The following is a 15,978-nucleotide window of genomic DNA, read 5'->3' on the forward strand; positions in this document are numbered from 1 at the left end:
CAGATGGTGCCTGCTGCAGCCCCCTTGAGGTGAGAAAATAGAAAATTAGGAATAAAAAAAAGTTAACTTGATCAGGCTTGGCAGTGCTACGCTTGCTAGCATTACATCTCAATGAGACCTCGGTGTCATGATAGACAACAAAAAGAACATGAGCCACCAGTCGAATGTCGTAGCTGACAGAGCTAATCAAACATGCATCTACTGAGGCATCTCAAGGCTAAGGTTGTCATCCTCTCTCTCTACCTGGCCTTGGTGAGACTGCAGCTGGAATACTGCATCTAGCTCTGAGCACTGCACTTCAGGACGGATGTGGAGAAGCTCAAGAGAGTCCAAAGGACGATGACACGCCCCATTAGAGGCCTAGAAACCAGGTCATATGAGAAGAGGCTGAAAGACTTGGGACTGTTCAGCCTGGAGAAAAGAAGATTCAGAGGAGACTTGGTGGCAGCCTATATGTATCAAGGGCCTACATCAGGGCCTGGGGGAGCATCTGTTCACCAAGGACCCCCAGGGGAGGACAAGAAATAATGGGCACAAGCTGATTGAGGATTGCTTCAGGCTAGACATAAGTAAAAACTTCTTTACAAGTTGAGTGCTAAGGGTTTGGAACAGGCTCCCCACAGAGGTGGTACAATCACCCATCCTGGCAATCTCCAAAAAGCATCTTGACGCCCATCTTGCTGGGGTCATCTGATCCCAGTGGTCTTTCCTGCCCAAGTGCAGGAGAGCTGGACCCAATGATCTCTAAGGTCCCTTCCAGCCCCTAACAACTATGGAACTATGATCTTTGGACCTCCTTTTTCAGAAAGGTATAAGTCAAATATTACAGACGCATCAGAACAGCCACTGTATTTGACACCCAATTCAAGTTGCAAGAGCACAGGTAAAAAGAGGTTCCCCTGCATTCTCTAGTCCCTTATCTAGCATCTTGCTCTCTGCTTCCTCTTGAGCTTGCCATGAAAGAAATCCTCTTAGAACAGGGGTATACAACTTCTGAAACAGATACAAGTGGCACAGGCAGCCTCTGTACATGGCACATGACAGATCAGGGTAGGGGCAGGAAGCACAGCAGCAAACAGGGTAGGAAGCAGAAGGCAGAGCAGATCAGGCAGGGAAAAGGGATTGGAGTGGTATTCGAAGAGGGTATGGCTCACCTCCCCAAAAAGGTTGCCTGGCCCCCACTGTCTTAAAATACCAATGGCCCATGCTTGCTATTGGCTGAGTCCTTCCTGCAAAATTTTTAATCCTATCAGGTATAGTGGGAGCTGAAGGTTCTCAGATCTTTTCCATAAGGCATAGAGCAAGTCACAGGATTGGGCTATAAATCATTTGGAAGGCAGATTGTAGGAAACAGAGTTGGACTCTAAATCAAAGTGGTTAACATCACTTTACTACATATAAAAAAAAGATATACACCATTTTTTTTTAAATGTTGAAGTATAAATACTCCAACATTGATAAGATACCTGGGGCTGACTTGCACTAACAGCACTCACTGTATCTTTCTTTGAGCTACATACATGGAGCCTACATGGCTAGGATTTTGTCACTTGCTTTCATTCCCCTCCCTGCAACTGCTAACTTATTATTTTTAAAAACTTCAGTGTGACCTGCCCAGTTGCATACTTTTGATTTATATGGAACTGGGGACGTGTGTCAGTTGAAAATCAAGTTAAATTAAAAAGTAGCCCTATTGTATAGACTTATCAATTTAATTTTTGCCACTTGCTATATTAAGCTACAAACTTTCAGGGCAATTTGTTCCTTCTTTAATCTATGCATACAGTTTTTTAAATTGTGTGACGCTGTGACCACATCATCAGCGAGACTCTTTACAGATTCCTCACACTGTCCTGATCTTTCTCAATATTCATTAGGTAGCGGTAGCATACAAAAAGAACATCACTCTTACCAGTCCTTGACTCATACAAAATAATTTATGTTTGAGTTCAGGGTCCTGTACTCCCTGAATTTCACAGTTCTCTCAAAGACCTACTGCATCCTTCGGCTGTACTTAAAACATCTTTTCAGGCATTTAGCCATAAACTAGATATAATATCATCAAGTATGCTTTACAGGAAATTATCCTATAGTATAATAGCAAAAGAATGTCCTACTGTACATTAATTTATTATTATTTTCTTTATTTTTATTAGTTAGCTTTATATCCCAACTTATCCAAAATGCTCAGCATGGCTTACAATAAACATACAAACAACCTAAGAATAGGATTCCCCAAACAATACCCAGAAATTTGAGAATTTCAACTTCCCTTTCCCTTCCTAACCCCTCCCAACAAGCAAGTCCTTGGGTCAACCCCAGCCAGTACTTCCCAACCAGCATTTGCATCTACATATAAGACTAGATTGAGACTAATTCATTCCACACACATAATGGTTGACAAGATTCAGAAACACTAGTTGCCTGGTCATCTCTTGATTGTAAATGAATACTGCAATTTCACAGAATGAGACAGAGTGACTATGACAATTAGCAGACTGATGTAATAAGGCCCCCAGGGAAATTTCAGAGATAAAACTATCGAATTACTCACGCCTCTTGGAGAGGGTTCACAGTAGGGCTGTGCAAAATTTCAACAAGTCCTTTGTTTTGAAGCTGTTTTGATGCATTTTGAGCTCGAAACAGCAAAAATGAAATGAAACAAAAGGCATCGAAACAGCTTCAAAACAAAATGAGGGCACCCAAACCATTCTGAAAGTTTCAAAACGTTTCAAGGTTCAAAGCAGCCCAGTGGCAGGAGGTGGGAGAGAGCAAGGGCTGCACTCTGAGTGGCTCCACCAGCCCTACAGAGCTCAGCCCAGTGGCAGGAGGTGGAGGGGGAGCCAGTGGTGGAGCTGCTTTGAGCACAGCCCTAACTCCGAGCGCAGCTCTGGCCAGTGGCTCTCCCTTGCCGCCCACCACCAGGCTCAGCTCTGTGAGGCTACAGAGCCTCCCACCGCCAGGCTCTGCTTGCCAGGCCTGCACTCTGAGTGGCTCTGCAACTAGCTCTCCCGCCACCTCCTGCCACCAGGCTGAGCTCCATGGGGCTGGCAGAGTCTCTTGGAGCACAGCCCTAGCTATCTCTGAACACAGCCCTGGCCAGTGGCACTCCCCCGCCTTCCGCCTCCCACCACCAGGCTTATCTCCACAGGGCTGGCTGAGCTGCTTGGAGCACAGCTCGGTGGCAGAAGACGGGGAGAGCAAGGACTGCACTCCAAGTGGCTCTGCCAGCTCCATGGCACTCAACCTGCCCTCCCAGTGCTGCCACCAAGCACTGGGAAGAGCCCAGTGCCACCCCTGCTGCAGCCCTGGAAGCGGCAGACGCTACCTACCTGCAGCCACTGGTCTACATCGTGCCCAAACCCCCTGGTGTGGCACAGCCCAGCAGCTGCAGACTGGTGACATCCACCACTCCTGGGGCTGCAGCAGGGGCAGCACTGGGCTCTCCCCGGTGCTCAGGGCAGACCGCAGCAATGGAAGGGGGATGCTGCCTCCTCAAACTTCGCTGTAGCCCCCACCACCTGCCTGCCCAATGTTGCCAGCAAGTGTGGGCCTCCCGGGGTGCACAGGCCCTCAGATCTGTGCACAGGATGACTGGAGGTTGCTGCTGCTGCCTGGGGCCAGCAGCAGCAGCAGTCTTCCAGCACAGGCTGTGCCTAGTGCCAGTCCCAGGTGGCAGCAGCAACCTCATGTCATCCCACACGCAGATCCGGGAGCCCGCACCCCAAGAAGGAGTCCAGCACAGCCCCACAGCCCTCCTCAGGGTGCAGGACCCCAGATCTGTGTGCGCAATGACAGGAGACTACTGCTGCTGCTGCTGCTGCTGCTGCCTGGGGCCAGTGGCAGCAACAGTCTTCCCAGCGCTGTGTGCCGGCTGTGCCCAGCACCGGGAAGACTGCTGCTGTCACTGGCCCCAGGTGGCAGTGGCAGCCTCCTGTCATCCCTCATGCAGATCCTGGGGCCTGCACCCCCAGGAGGAATCCAGCACAGCCCCAGAGCCCTCCTGGGGATGCGGGCCCCCAGATCTGCATGCAGGATGACAGGAGGCTGCTGCTACCGGCAAGTGATACAAGTTTTGCTTTCAACATTTTGAGGTGCAGTTTCACAAACACCCCTACCCCTATCTCCTTGAAACTTGGCAGGCTTTGCACCCTCAGAAGGGGCTACCATCCCTGCAATTTTCATCTGAATCAGGCAAAAAATGACAAGGTTATAGGCATATTCATTATTCCCCATTATAGCCTACAGGTGAAATGTGTCAAAACAGCAAAACAGAACAGGGCTTCAAAATGAAACAACTAAATGAAACACTGTCTCTTTAAAATAGCAAAACAGAAGTCAAAACGAAATAGTACTGTTTCACACAACCCTAGTTCACAGTACCAATCCATTTCATTCATTCCTAACACTGCAGAATCCTTCATCCTGGAAAGTGCCCTCCATGACCCAATTGAAGACTAGGAAGTACTATTGACTCATCTGAGAAACTGCTAGAAGCAGTGGATATTGGCAAGGCAGGAAAAAGGCAGTGTCTAGCCTTGCATATCATGCCATGCATTTGCCAGCCAGAACAACCTTTCTAACAGTGTTTCTGTAGGCAGTCTGACCAGTGCTGTATTCCCACCGCCCCCGGTTCCACACCTGTCACTCAAAATTATTCTTCTTTTTGGACATTTGATTTGCTGTTCAGCCTCAGTTAACTCACTCAGTATGGAACAGCAAGCTTCATTACCCACCCTATACTACTGTTTCTGTTTTCAGCATTTTGTTTTGCCCACTGCCAAAATCTGGTTTACAACTCTATACCCTCCTAAATCTTCTCTAGCCAGCTTGTAAATGTTACATAATCATATTTAGACTGTCTCCAACAATTTTTATCCACAGAACTCATTCAATGCTACAGTGTTACATATCATCCTCTGCTGTTTACAGATTAGGAGACTGAAACAGAGAAATGAATGGTTTTGCCCGAGGTCACAGAACCAAGAATAAACTAGGTACTTTGGCTCCAGGTCCGTGTGCTATCCAGTGGGCCATGTGCCTCCCTTCCTCTTTCTTGTTGAAAGCGCTCTGTTCTCAAAAGAAGTTCTAAGCATTGTAAATCCATTAAATGTGTCCAACTTTTCCCATTTCTTGCTGAATTTCTCAGTGGAGTTATTTCTGCATGGCCTCATCCTGCACCATGTGGATTTTCTTCTTGCTACCCTAGAAAATGCATCTATGTCTGATGTATTGAATTTTAGCCATTCTCTTTTGTGAAAAACAGACACATCATTCAGTTATTTATTCAGCAATATCTGTCTCCCGTTATAAAATTACCCTTTCATTCCAAGAAATCCCTGTTGCCTTATTCACTTCTTCTTTGTTATCTATTTGAGACGTATCTTATTTATGTTCACCTCTTGTCCAATTTTCATTTTACCCTCTATCTTTCTTGCTCTTGTGCCTTTTTTTGCATTCTCCACATTATTTTGTAATCTTTCCAGTTATACTCTAAATTTAATCTTTCATTCATATGCATTTCTCACTGACACTTTTCCTACTTGAAAGTCCTTGTTACTTATATCAGACCTATGGTACTTTTTACAGAACGGTCTTGCTCCCATCAAAATCAATGCCAAATTCCCACTGATTTCAAAGAGAGTGGGACTGTTAGAGTATTTATGGCTGCATGATACACATAAACCCCAGGGGAGAGGGGTAGTGGGGGGGGAAGACACATTAATTAAGCAATGAGGCTCAATGGACTGTGCAGCACTGCTGAATAATGGTGCATTGTGTGTGAAACAAACTCCCACCTTCAGAACACCTGAGGTGCACATTAATCAATACTACAGAGCAACTTAGAGCTCTGCAATTGTAAAATGAGTTTTTAACATATTAAAATACCATCATTTTTTGTTGTTATTAATATGCATAGATACCTTCTCCTGTGTCCCTGGCTCTGCAGGATGGTAGCAGCTCTGCTACATTTATTTAAAATATATATTCTTCCAGAAAGGAAAGGATTTCTGTTTTTTATTTAATGGGTATCACTATGCTTACTTACCTCCCTGCCCCTGACACCTGCCTCCCCACCTCCCACCCAGGATTGATGGACTGCTCTGATCATTGACCTTTGTTCCAGGTCACCATGTGGTAATGATCAAATGTATCATAGCTAAGAATTCTGCATTCAAATGGGCCTCAGCTCCCAAATCTATAAGCACCTGAGCTCCAAGGGCCTTGTTACACCTTACATTGTGAGCTGCACAAATGTTGATCTGTGTTAGTGGTAGGTCAAGTTCTGAGTACAGTAGTCACATTTCAAACCAGCAAGAACCTGGAGGACTAAAAAGTAAGAACTGTCCCTTCCCATCTGCCCCTTGGAGCTCCCAGTTTTCCCCTAGGGCTCCCCACCCTGCCCCTCAAGGTTCTTCGCCCACCACTCCTACCTACTCATAGCTGCCTGGATGTCTGTCCCAAGGGAGCAGGCAGGGAAGGGTTAACTTGCCTGCCCAGCTACCACTTCCAAGCTACTGCTTTTCCAAGGCTGAGCCCACCCAAGGTAACCCTTCCCTGCCTGCTCCCCCTGGACAGACTATGCCGGCAGTTACAAGCAAGCAGGATGGGGAAGGAAGGGGAAGGGTCGGTGAGAAAGGATGTAGGGTGCTGGGGAGGGCAGGGATGCTGTGAGCCCAATCTGGGCCAGTTTCAGGTGTTAATGTGAAAACGCTCCAGGTGTTAAGGGCTCCGGGAACCACCCAAAATTACTATGTAACAAGGCCTCAACACAATACATAGCTCTAGACAGCAGGAAACCACAACATCCTTCCAGCTATATAGGGACTTTTGCCTCCCTCCAGATTTAGTGAAACCGTTGGGAAATCAGGATTACTCATTGCTATCCACAGACCTCTTCCTGACACCTTGCCCCATCAAAATTTGCACATCTGTTCACTGTGTCCCTTCTTTAGCCCACCAGTTGGTGTCTTGCTCACACCAGTTGGGAATATGATACAATCCTACTCTCGTGGCTCAGCAAATGATACTTGGTTCATCTAGATGCTCAGTAGTATAATGTATCTAACACAAGCTTGGAGGCAGGTGTGACTGGTGCTATGGCTCGTAGGCTAGCACAGACTCTGGCCCTTCACAAATCCCCTCTAATACTTATAAAGTTCCCACAAACAATTTTATTAGAGCTGGTAGGAATAAAGAGCATCAGTAGCGATCAAACACAATGACTTTGATACTTCCAGCTAAAGATTAATTCCTCCAAACTCAACCCAATAAAAGGTACTTGCCTCAGAGAACTTCCTAAACTTAAATCATCCAATATATCCCTCTCACAGAGGTAACAAAGTACTAGGTTGGTATTACTTCCTGGCCTAAGCTCAGGACTTCAGTTCCCAATCCTGTTGCAGCCTATCCACATTGTCTTTATGAATTTGTACAGATGTACAGTGGTGCTGCCATTTTTTTCTTTTGCAAGGCCTTTGCACTCTATGCTCCTACCACTGCTACTGCTAGCAACAGGTTGCTTCCATGATGACTTCTCTGTTCACATGCAGCCTGTTTGTTTCCCAACCTGACCCCATGAGTCCTCACTATTTTCCATCCTTTCCACTTGTCTCCATGTTATGGAGACCTTTATTGACTGGATGTTGGACTGGGCAGCAGAGCAACTCCTGCCAGCTATTTCAAGTTGTGAAAGTAACCAGTAATGATGAGAGAGAAGGCACAACCCAATGTTTCTGAGACCCCCTATTGTATTAAAATCCATGCTTCTTGCTGAACCATGTAAAATCATACTGAGAATCCTCTCCCACCCTCCTTCCAGCTACCAGAGGAGGGACTGTGCTTCGCCAATCAGTAAGGCTGAAACCAATACCAACATAAACACTATATTCTTGTCTTGCTATTTGGGTTGTAATGCCACCTTTAGCACTGAAATGACTTAACTGATGGTACCAGTCAATGCTAAAATAGGCTATTATACCATATATTCTCTTGTGATGATATCACTTGATTTTGCAGCATGTTGAAAATTGAATGAGATAAACTAAAAAATAAACTAAAAATCAGACAAACAAACAAAATTAAAATCATTGTTTTAATATTCAATAATTGGCCTCCAAATAGAAAAAAAGGAGACTGGTTTTCTTTGACCTTCCCCTAAGCACATACTTTATTACCAGAACAGTTCCACTCTTATTTAGTATGCAAGATTCCCAATTGAGCTCAAAACAGAGCACCCAATTCAACTTGTACTGAAGGCACTGGACTCTTCGTTCAGTTTAATGAAGTTTGAATCAAAACCCACATTGGTTTATTTTTTAAACAAAATAATGACATGGGTTGTAGTATTTGAGGAACACTGGCAGTTGCCACAAGACTATCTGAAAGGTAACTTCTTTGTTTTCTTTGCAGGCCATGCAACCCAGTCCTTTCACAAGTTTGCATCCCTCCATCTCCCTTAGAATGTGCAGCAGGCCACTTCATAATTTGCAGTATAAGAGCTTTCCTATTACAACTTTTTTGTACATTATGTCTAGGGTTGCTGTGTGTCTTTTTTTATGTTTATAATCATTCCCCTCACAAAAGAAATGGCAGCACCTTCAAAATAAGAGTGTTTTTAAATTCTTAGCTAGGTATGTCCAAGCTTCAGAGTTCAGTTCCAGAAGCACAATTTTCCCAAATTCGGAGCATTCAAACTTCTGAAGTTCTATGCTAGCACACAGAGCCCCCATGAAGAGAGTATAGCTTGTGTAGAGCCCTTTGACTCTATCAACCAAAGCATGTATTTCAGCAGGTTATGCCAATAACATACTTTTGCTCCATCATTCCCTTTAGGATTATTACAGAAAGTATGTAGGCACATAGGCAAATCACCTTATGTTTCATTTAAGCACCAATTAGCTACACAAATCTGCAATACGGTTTAGCTATAATGGGTTTCAAAGGATTCTTCGTTTTCAAGAATCAGATAGCCACTGAGAAACAAAAACAGTCAGATGTTTTTATAGTTAAATCGAAATTGGCTCTCTTCACTTGCAGAATTATTGTACAGGGAATCCTAGAGACAAGATGTAAGTGTGTGCAGTAGTCCAAGGATTTACTTTTTGAAATCATATTGCTGATCATATAAAGAAACAGAACTATAATATTCTTAACCTTCTGGGCTGCATGAATGCAAAAGTCCCTTATATATTTTTCAGTAAAAGATCAAGGTCATTGGCATAGTATTTATACAAGGCAATATGGGCAAAAAAAAAAAATCACCATCCTGCAGACAACCAGCACATGCCAGTGAGGCATTTAAGCACTCTGTACATGGCTCAAGGCTTTGCTTGGGTCCCCTGCACAGGAGAGAACTCTGCTCCAAGTATATAAATTATTGACCAGAGTAGACTGGTATATAATTAGAAATCTGATACAATAGAAATAACAACTAATTGAAGTCAGTGGGCCAGATACTCAGCTAATCCTCAGCAGTAGTTCCACTGATTAAATGGAAGCATGTCCATTAAGAAAAGCTGGACCAGTGCTCACTCACAAAAGAATCTGGCTGAGGGAGCTCAGTAGATTAGATCTGACTTTCCAAGAGCTGAACCAAAGCTTAAGAAGACTACTCTTTACCCAGAGTTTACACTTCTTATATATAATATTCAAATTTTTGTTTCTTTAAAAATGTAAATAAATCCCATTTTAGCTATGTCTTTCTGCTCTCCAACTAGCAAGAATATTACAGAAATTTTTTTTGTTGTTGTTTTTTAGTGTATAGCTTCCAGCAGAGAATGAATAGCATGAAGATTGAGTGTATGATTTGCTACAGTCTTTCTTCTGGTAACAAAATAAGAAGAGCATGACCCAACCCTGTGCAAGGAGTATTTAAGAGGTCATATCATTCCAGGGAAGTAAAATTTAGTTAAGGAGCTATAAAAATGTACTAAATAACATTTCTTTTTCTTCTTTTCATTCCAGAAGGTCAGAATGACCTTGCACTTTTACATTCATTCTTTTAAGTTAGACAGATATAATTACAGGTACACCACATTTCCATCTTTAATACTTAAAAAAAAAAAAAACACACACACTTGGTTCTAATTACATGTTTTTGTACCAAACAATCACACTTATCACTAACCTTCAGCCATTCACAGACCTACTTGATTAGTTATAAATTGACTCTTCCTCTACTTGACCTAAGGCAGCAATGTAGTCTTTTTCCTAAAGCTCTCTCAACACACTGCTGCTTGCTTTTGATTCCATGTTCATCAGATTTATGTTTCATCATACATTTTGTATTAGCTTACATTTGGTCATTAATTCTACCTGGTGCCAAACAGAATGCAGCTAGTGCAACTACAGCTATGGGCTAGACTCATAGATCTTAAGGCCAGAAAGGACCATGAGATCATCTAGCCTGACATCCTGCATGATACATGCCATGGAAGATCATCCAATCAGCCCTGTATTGAGCTCAATAATTTGTGTTTGACTAAAGCATGTCTTCCAGGAAGGCATCCAGGCTTGCTTGAAGAAAAAAAGAGATTGGAAAATCTACCACTTCCCTTGATAACGTGCTCCAGTACTTAATCACCCTTACTACGTAATAATCAGTTTTTCTAAAGTTCACCATATTCCAAAATCCATTTTATCCAGTTTTCAAGAGAACGTGTATTAAGCAATATGCTTTTAAAAATAGACACTTTAATAGATAGACTTTGGGCAGAAATCTGAACAAAAACTTTCATTGAAACCAAGACTAATAATAACCAAGACTATTATTATTTTAATAATAATTAAAATGGATTCCCTTGATGGCTTTCATGAGCAAAGTAGAAATGTAAATATTATCAGACCCCTTCCATGGTTTGCAACTGGCCCAATAGGTGCGTGAGATGAAGACTATCTTCTGGTATGGGCAACGTTCAATCAATCTCAAGGTATAATTTTGTTCTCTATTATATACAGTACTTATGTGGCCTTTATCACCTTAGGATTTAAGTGTCTTACCATGATAATTGTGTTTTATCTTCACATACGTTTGTGGGTTATGAAGATACTATTACCCCTTTATGGATGGAAACTTTGATAAAAGCAATTTGCCCAAGGGCACACAGGGAGTCAGTAAGTAAAACAGGACCTGAACTCAGATCTCCAGAAGCCTATTTCACCAGACAATTCTTTCCTACCCTGACAACCTTGCACAAGAACAATACAAATGTCTCCCATCAACTTTCTATGATATATCATGAGACTTGCTGTAAGAAAAGTGTTTCTAACCAAGTTTCATGGCTCAGGGTCCTCTTGCAGGATGGGAGTACCCCGTTCCTTACACCACAGACAGTGATTTTTACTAAAAAGGTAATAAAAGGTTGAATGTGAGAAAAATCCAAATATGAATGCAACCAAGGTAGGGCCTCAATGAGCAAAGTACTAAAGCTTATATTTATGCTTCATTGGCTTCAACTGGATTTAAGCATGTCAGCATCTCAAATCAGAAGAGAACAATTCCCTCATTTTATTATGCATTATTTGCTGAGTTGTATCTGTGGGCTTACTATTAAAAAACACATATATTTTATAGCTATACAATCCCTGCAGCAAGGGATCTATGAAAAATTTTGAGCATTGTTTCACTACTTGACTATCCTTTGAGCCAATTTTGCATTCACACCTTCAGAACCAGTAGAAGTTAGGTATTAACATTACAGTCCTTTCTGTTTTAATTTGGGCAAAGAGCCAATTAAGCTGATTTTATGCTTATTTAAAATGTTGTTTCGCCTGCAGAGACTGGCTTGTGATGAAACTAATTCCACATATGGCTTTTCATTTGACCTTCCAGTTCAAAATTTTAAATAAATTCTGAGTTACCTTTTATTTATTAGTCTCTTAAAAGCTACGCACAGACACTGCAAAGTAACACCACCAGCAAGTCTGTTCAGGAAAAAAGGAATCCAAACAGAGGTGAGCTAGAAAGTTACAGCACAAAAGACTGAACATAAATGAATTATTCTCATGACATTTCCCAACTTTGTAATGAAAATGAGGTGTCAGAAATTTCATTCCTCATATCCAAACTTTATGTGATTTTAGTTATGCACTACATCAGTTTTAGCTTCTCAATATTTGCTATTTGGGCTAGTTAGCTGTTCTCCTAAATTTCTGATTGCAGACTCAATAGAAAACCCAGCTAATCAAAGTATATTTCTTAAGCATAGCTGACATGAATACCTGGGTGTTGATTAATACATTTTAGGAGCTATGTTGAGTCTTCATCTTTTATAAACAAGTAACCACAGAAAGTAACTGGTATGAGCAACAACCACAAAACTGTGATTCATAGATTCATAGATGTTTGGGTAGGAAGGGACCTTAGCAGATCATTGAGTCTGACTCCCTGCCCTGGGCAGGAAAAAGCACTGGGGTCAGATGACCCCAGCTAGGTGCATGTCTAGCCTGCTCTTAAAGACCCCCAAGATAGGAGAAAGCACCACCTCCCTTGGAAGCCCATTCCAGACTTTGGCACCCCTTACCATAAAGAAGTTCTTCCTGATGTCTAACCTGAATCTGTTCTCTGTCAGTTTGTAGCCATTGCTTCTAGTTACTCCAAGGGGTGCCCTGGTAAACAAAGCATCTCCTAGTCCTTGCTATCCCACCCAATGAATTTGTAGGTGGTCACAAGATCACCTCTCAGCCTTCTCGTGCAGAGGCTGAAGAGATTCAGGGCCCTCAATTGCTCCTCGTAGGGTTTTGCCTGCAGGCCCCTAACCATACAAGTGGCCCTCCTCTGAACCCTCTTAAGGTTGTCCACATCTGTCTAAAAGTGTGACACCCAAAACTGAACACAGTACTCCAACTGCGGCCTGCCAATGCCACATAAAGGGAAATATCACCTGTTTGTCATGTACCTGTTAATAAAGTGTGGTTAGCTTTACTGATCACTTCATCACATTGTCAACTTATGTTCATCTTGGAGTCAACAGTGACTCCAAGATCCCTTTCCACTGCTGTACTGCTGAGAAGGTCCTCTCCAAGCCTGTAAGCAAGCTGGTGATTCCTTCTTCCTAGGTGCAGCACCTTGCATTTGTCCTTATTGAACTGCATCCTATTCTGTTCCACCCATTTTTCCAACCTGTCCAGATCCACCTGGATTCATTCCCTACCCTCTGGTGTATTAACTTTACCCCATAATTTGGTATCCTCTTCAAATTTGGACAGAGTGCTTTCCACACCCTGATCCAAGTCACTAATGAAGACACTGAACAGCACCGATCTAAGGACCGAGCCCTGTCAGACTCCACTACCCACATCTTTCCAAGTCGATACTAACCCAGCCACCACCACTCTCTGGGTGTGACCCCTAAGCCAATTTGCCATTCACCTGTCTATGTCACAGTCTCTCAGTTTATCTATGAGAATATAATGAGATATCATATTGAAGGCCTTCTTAAAATCCAAGTAGATGACATCCAGCTTGATTCCTGCATCTAAGCATTTTGTGATCTGGTCATAAAGAGAAACAATGTTAGTCAGGTAGAATCTACCTGCCATGAATCTGTGTTGGTTGCCCTTTAACTTTGTCTTCCCTGCTGGACTCCCACAAATGTGATCCTTAATAATTTTTTCAAAGGTCTTCCCGAGGATAGAGGTGAGACTAACCGGTCTATAATTACCCAGATCCTCCTTCCTCCCCTCATTGAAAGTAGGGACCACATTGCCCCTTTGAGTCCTCTGGGACCTGTCCTAAGCACCATGAGCACTCAACCAGCCATGCCAGTGGTTCTACTATGATGCTGGTTAACTTCTTCAGCACCCTTGGATGAAGATCGTCTGGGCCTGCTAACTGAAACACATCCAGCCCCTCCAAGTGCCTCTTCACTAAGTTGGCAATAACAGTTGGTGGGCTGGTGTCCCTTTTATACCTGTCTATGATCCATTTGGGAGATGTGTCCTGACCCAAGCTCAGGAATACAGGGGCAAAAAACTAATTGAGAGCTCAGCTTTGTCCCCCAGCTTTGATGGTGCCACAGACAGGACTATTAGACTATTTGACTCTGCTCCACTGAAACGTTCTTATACTCACACTAAGAAGACCCAGCCACAGTTGACTACATAAACGACATAATCTTCTGGGATACTGAGTAGTACAAACAGTAAGCTGAGACAGATTTGCTCTAAAACCATTAGCAGATAGCCTGGAACAATAGCTCTGAGGGGTAGTAAATTCACCTGCCCTCCCCTACAAACTCTGGCCCTTGAAGATGACGTGATTATGCAGAATATAAACATGTAATTAGAATTCTGATGTTGCAAGAACTTGCAAACAACCGATGTACTATAAAACAAATTCAAAGGGCAAGATTTCCTTCTGAAAAACACATTTCCTCTAGAGGCTTCTCTGTGTTATGAGATCTTGTGAACGCTGGTGGACAAATCTATCAGTTACAGACTTCCAAAATACTGATATAAATATGTGCAGAAAAGACATACCAAATGGTAGGGTGAGTAATCTTCACACAAATGTACACTCAGAATGGGCCACATCAGTTCAAAGTAGTCACTGCAGCTTATAAGAAGGCATTCTCAAGGTCAACCATTGAAAAATAACATGAAGCAGGTCTCCCTCCCCAAAATAATGAATTTGGCTTGAAAATAATAATATTTTAATAATTGATGTTGGATTTCTGGTACTTTCTGATTGAACTTGTTTTAAGTTTTCAAGCTCTTCCTAGCAACCATGAGATCTAAAATTCTTGTAAATAAAGCAGAGATTCTCACATATCCACATGATTCCAGGAGCTAGGGCTTTACAGAAAATACTATCACATGACACACAATTAAGTTGCAACCTCTGACCACATTGGTGATGTTTCTGATTTTAAAAAGAATGTACTAGTCTCAACAATATAAAGTAACTTTTAATTTAAACCACCAGAATTTCAAAAATATTGTCGTAAAAAAACTTTAACAGTCTCCAGCATTGTCTGTTTCTACTTCAGATTATTTCTGGAGAGCTCCAAGGAAATCTAGTCTATTAAGGGGGTATCATAAATGCTTGAATGTTCAAGGTATTTGAATAGCCACAATCACAATCAGTCATTCATACTTCATGACAATGATATATACAGAGGTATATACAGCTACATTAATTGCTAAATTTGAGGGTGCTTAGGACAATATAAGCTACACATTGGTAAGTGAATGTAAGAGAGCAACTTCTATAAGAAGGAGCCAGAAGAAAGTATTAGGGAAAGTAAAGGGTGGCCTGAGTTAACTTAAGCCCTTCTACTTCTTGCTTTTATATTACCTGTGGGATCACTAGAAGAAATATAAACTCTCTTACTGTGTGAAGAAGTAACCTTCTATGACTACATTGTCATGAATGACTGATAGAAATGAGGTGTTCCAAAGCTCTGTATTCTGCAGTATGGCTTGGAAAGTGGCTCTGCTGTTTCTTTTGTGCATCTTTTCTCACAATATAAAAATGAAAAAAAAAGAATAGTTCCCAGTATGAATGATCTTGTGCAGTCTCGTTATTATTAGTATTTTGTTACGTGTATTATTATTGTTAGTATCTAGTCAGAGATGCTACAAGAAAAGGAGACTACTTCATGCTCATATGCAGATACATACATACACACAGAAAGCCAACATAAAAGATTTAGAAAATTCCAAACAAAGTCGTTTCATGACCTTTGACCATCTATCACCCTAAAAATGCCAGAGGTGTCCCAAAATACCTAATCTTGTGCAGTAGGATGAGATAAAATGAGGCCACAACCCTTACTGTGAATTGCAGTCTCTTAAACAAGTTTATACTACTTTCAAATCATTCCTCTTCAAACATATAGGATAATATTATTCTTGCTCCCCATTGACAATACAAGGAGATATCAGACATTTTCTAAGAATGAAGCTACCAAAAATGTGGTTTAGAGACATACAAGGACATAAAAATTCCAATGAGATAAAAGTAGCCCTGTTTAC

This window comes from Crocodylus porosus, unplaced genomic scaffold, assembly GCF_001723895.1.
Source record: "Crocodylus porosus isolate Cpor-Errol unplaced genomic scaffold, CroPor_comp1, whole genome shotgun sequence".
NCBI lineage: Eukaryota > Metazoa > Chordata > Crocodylia > Crocodylidae > Crocodylus > Crocodylus porosus.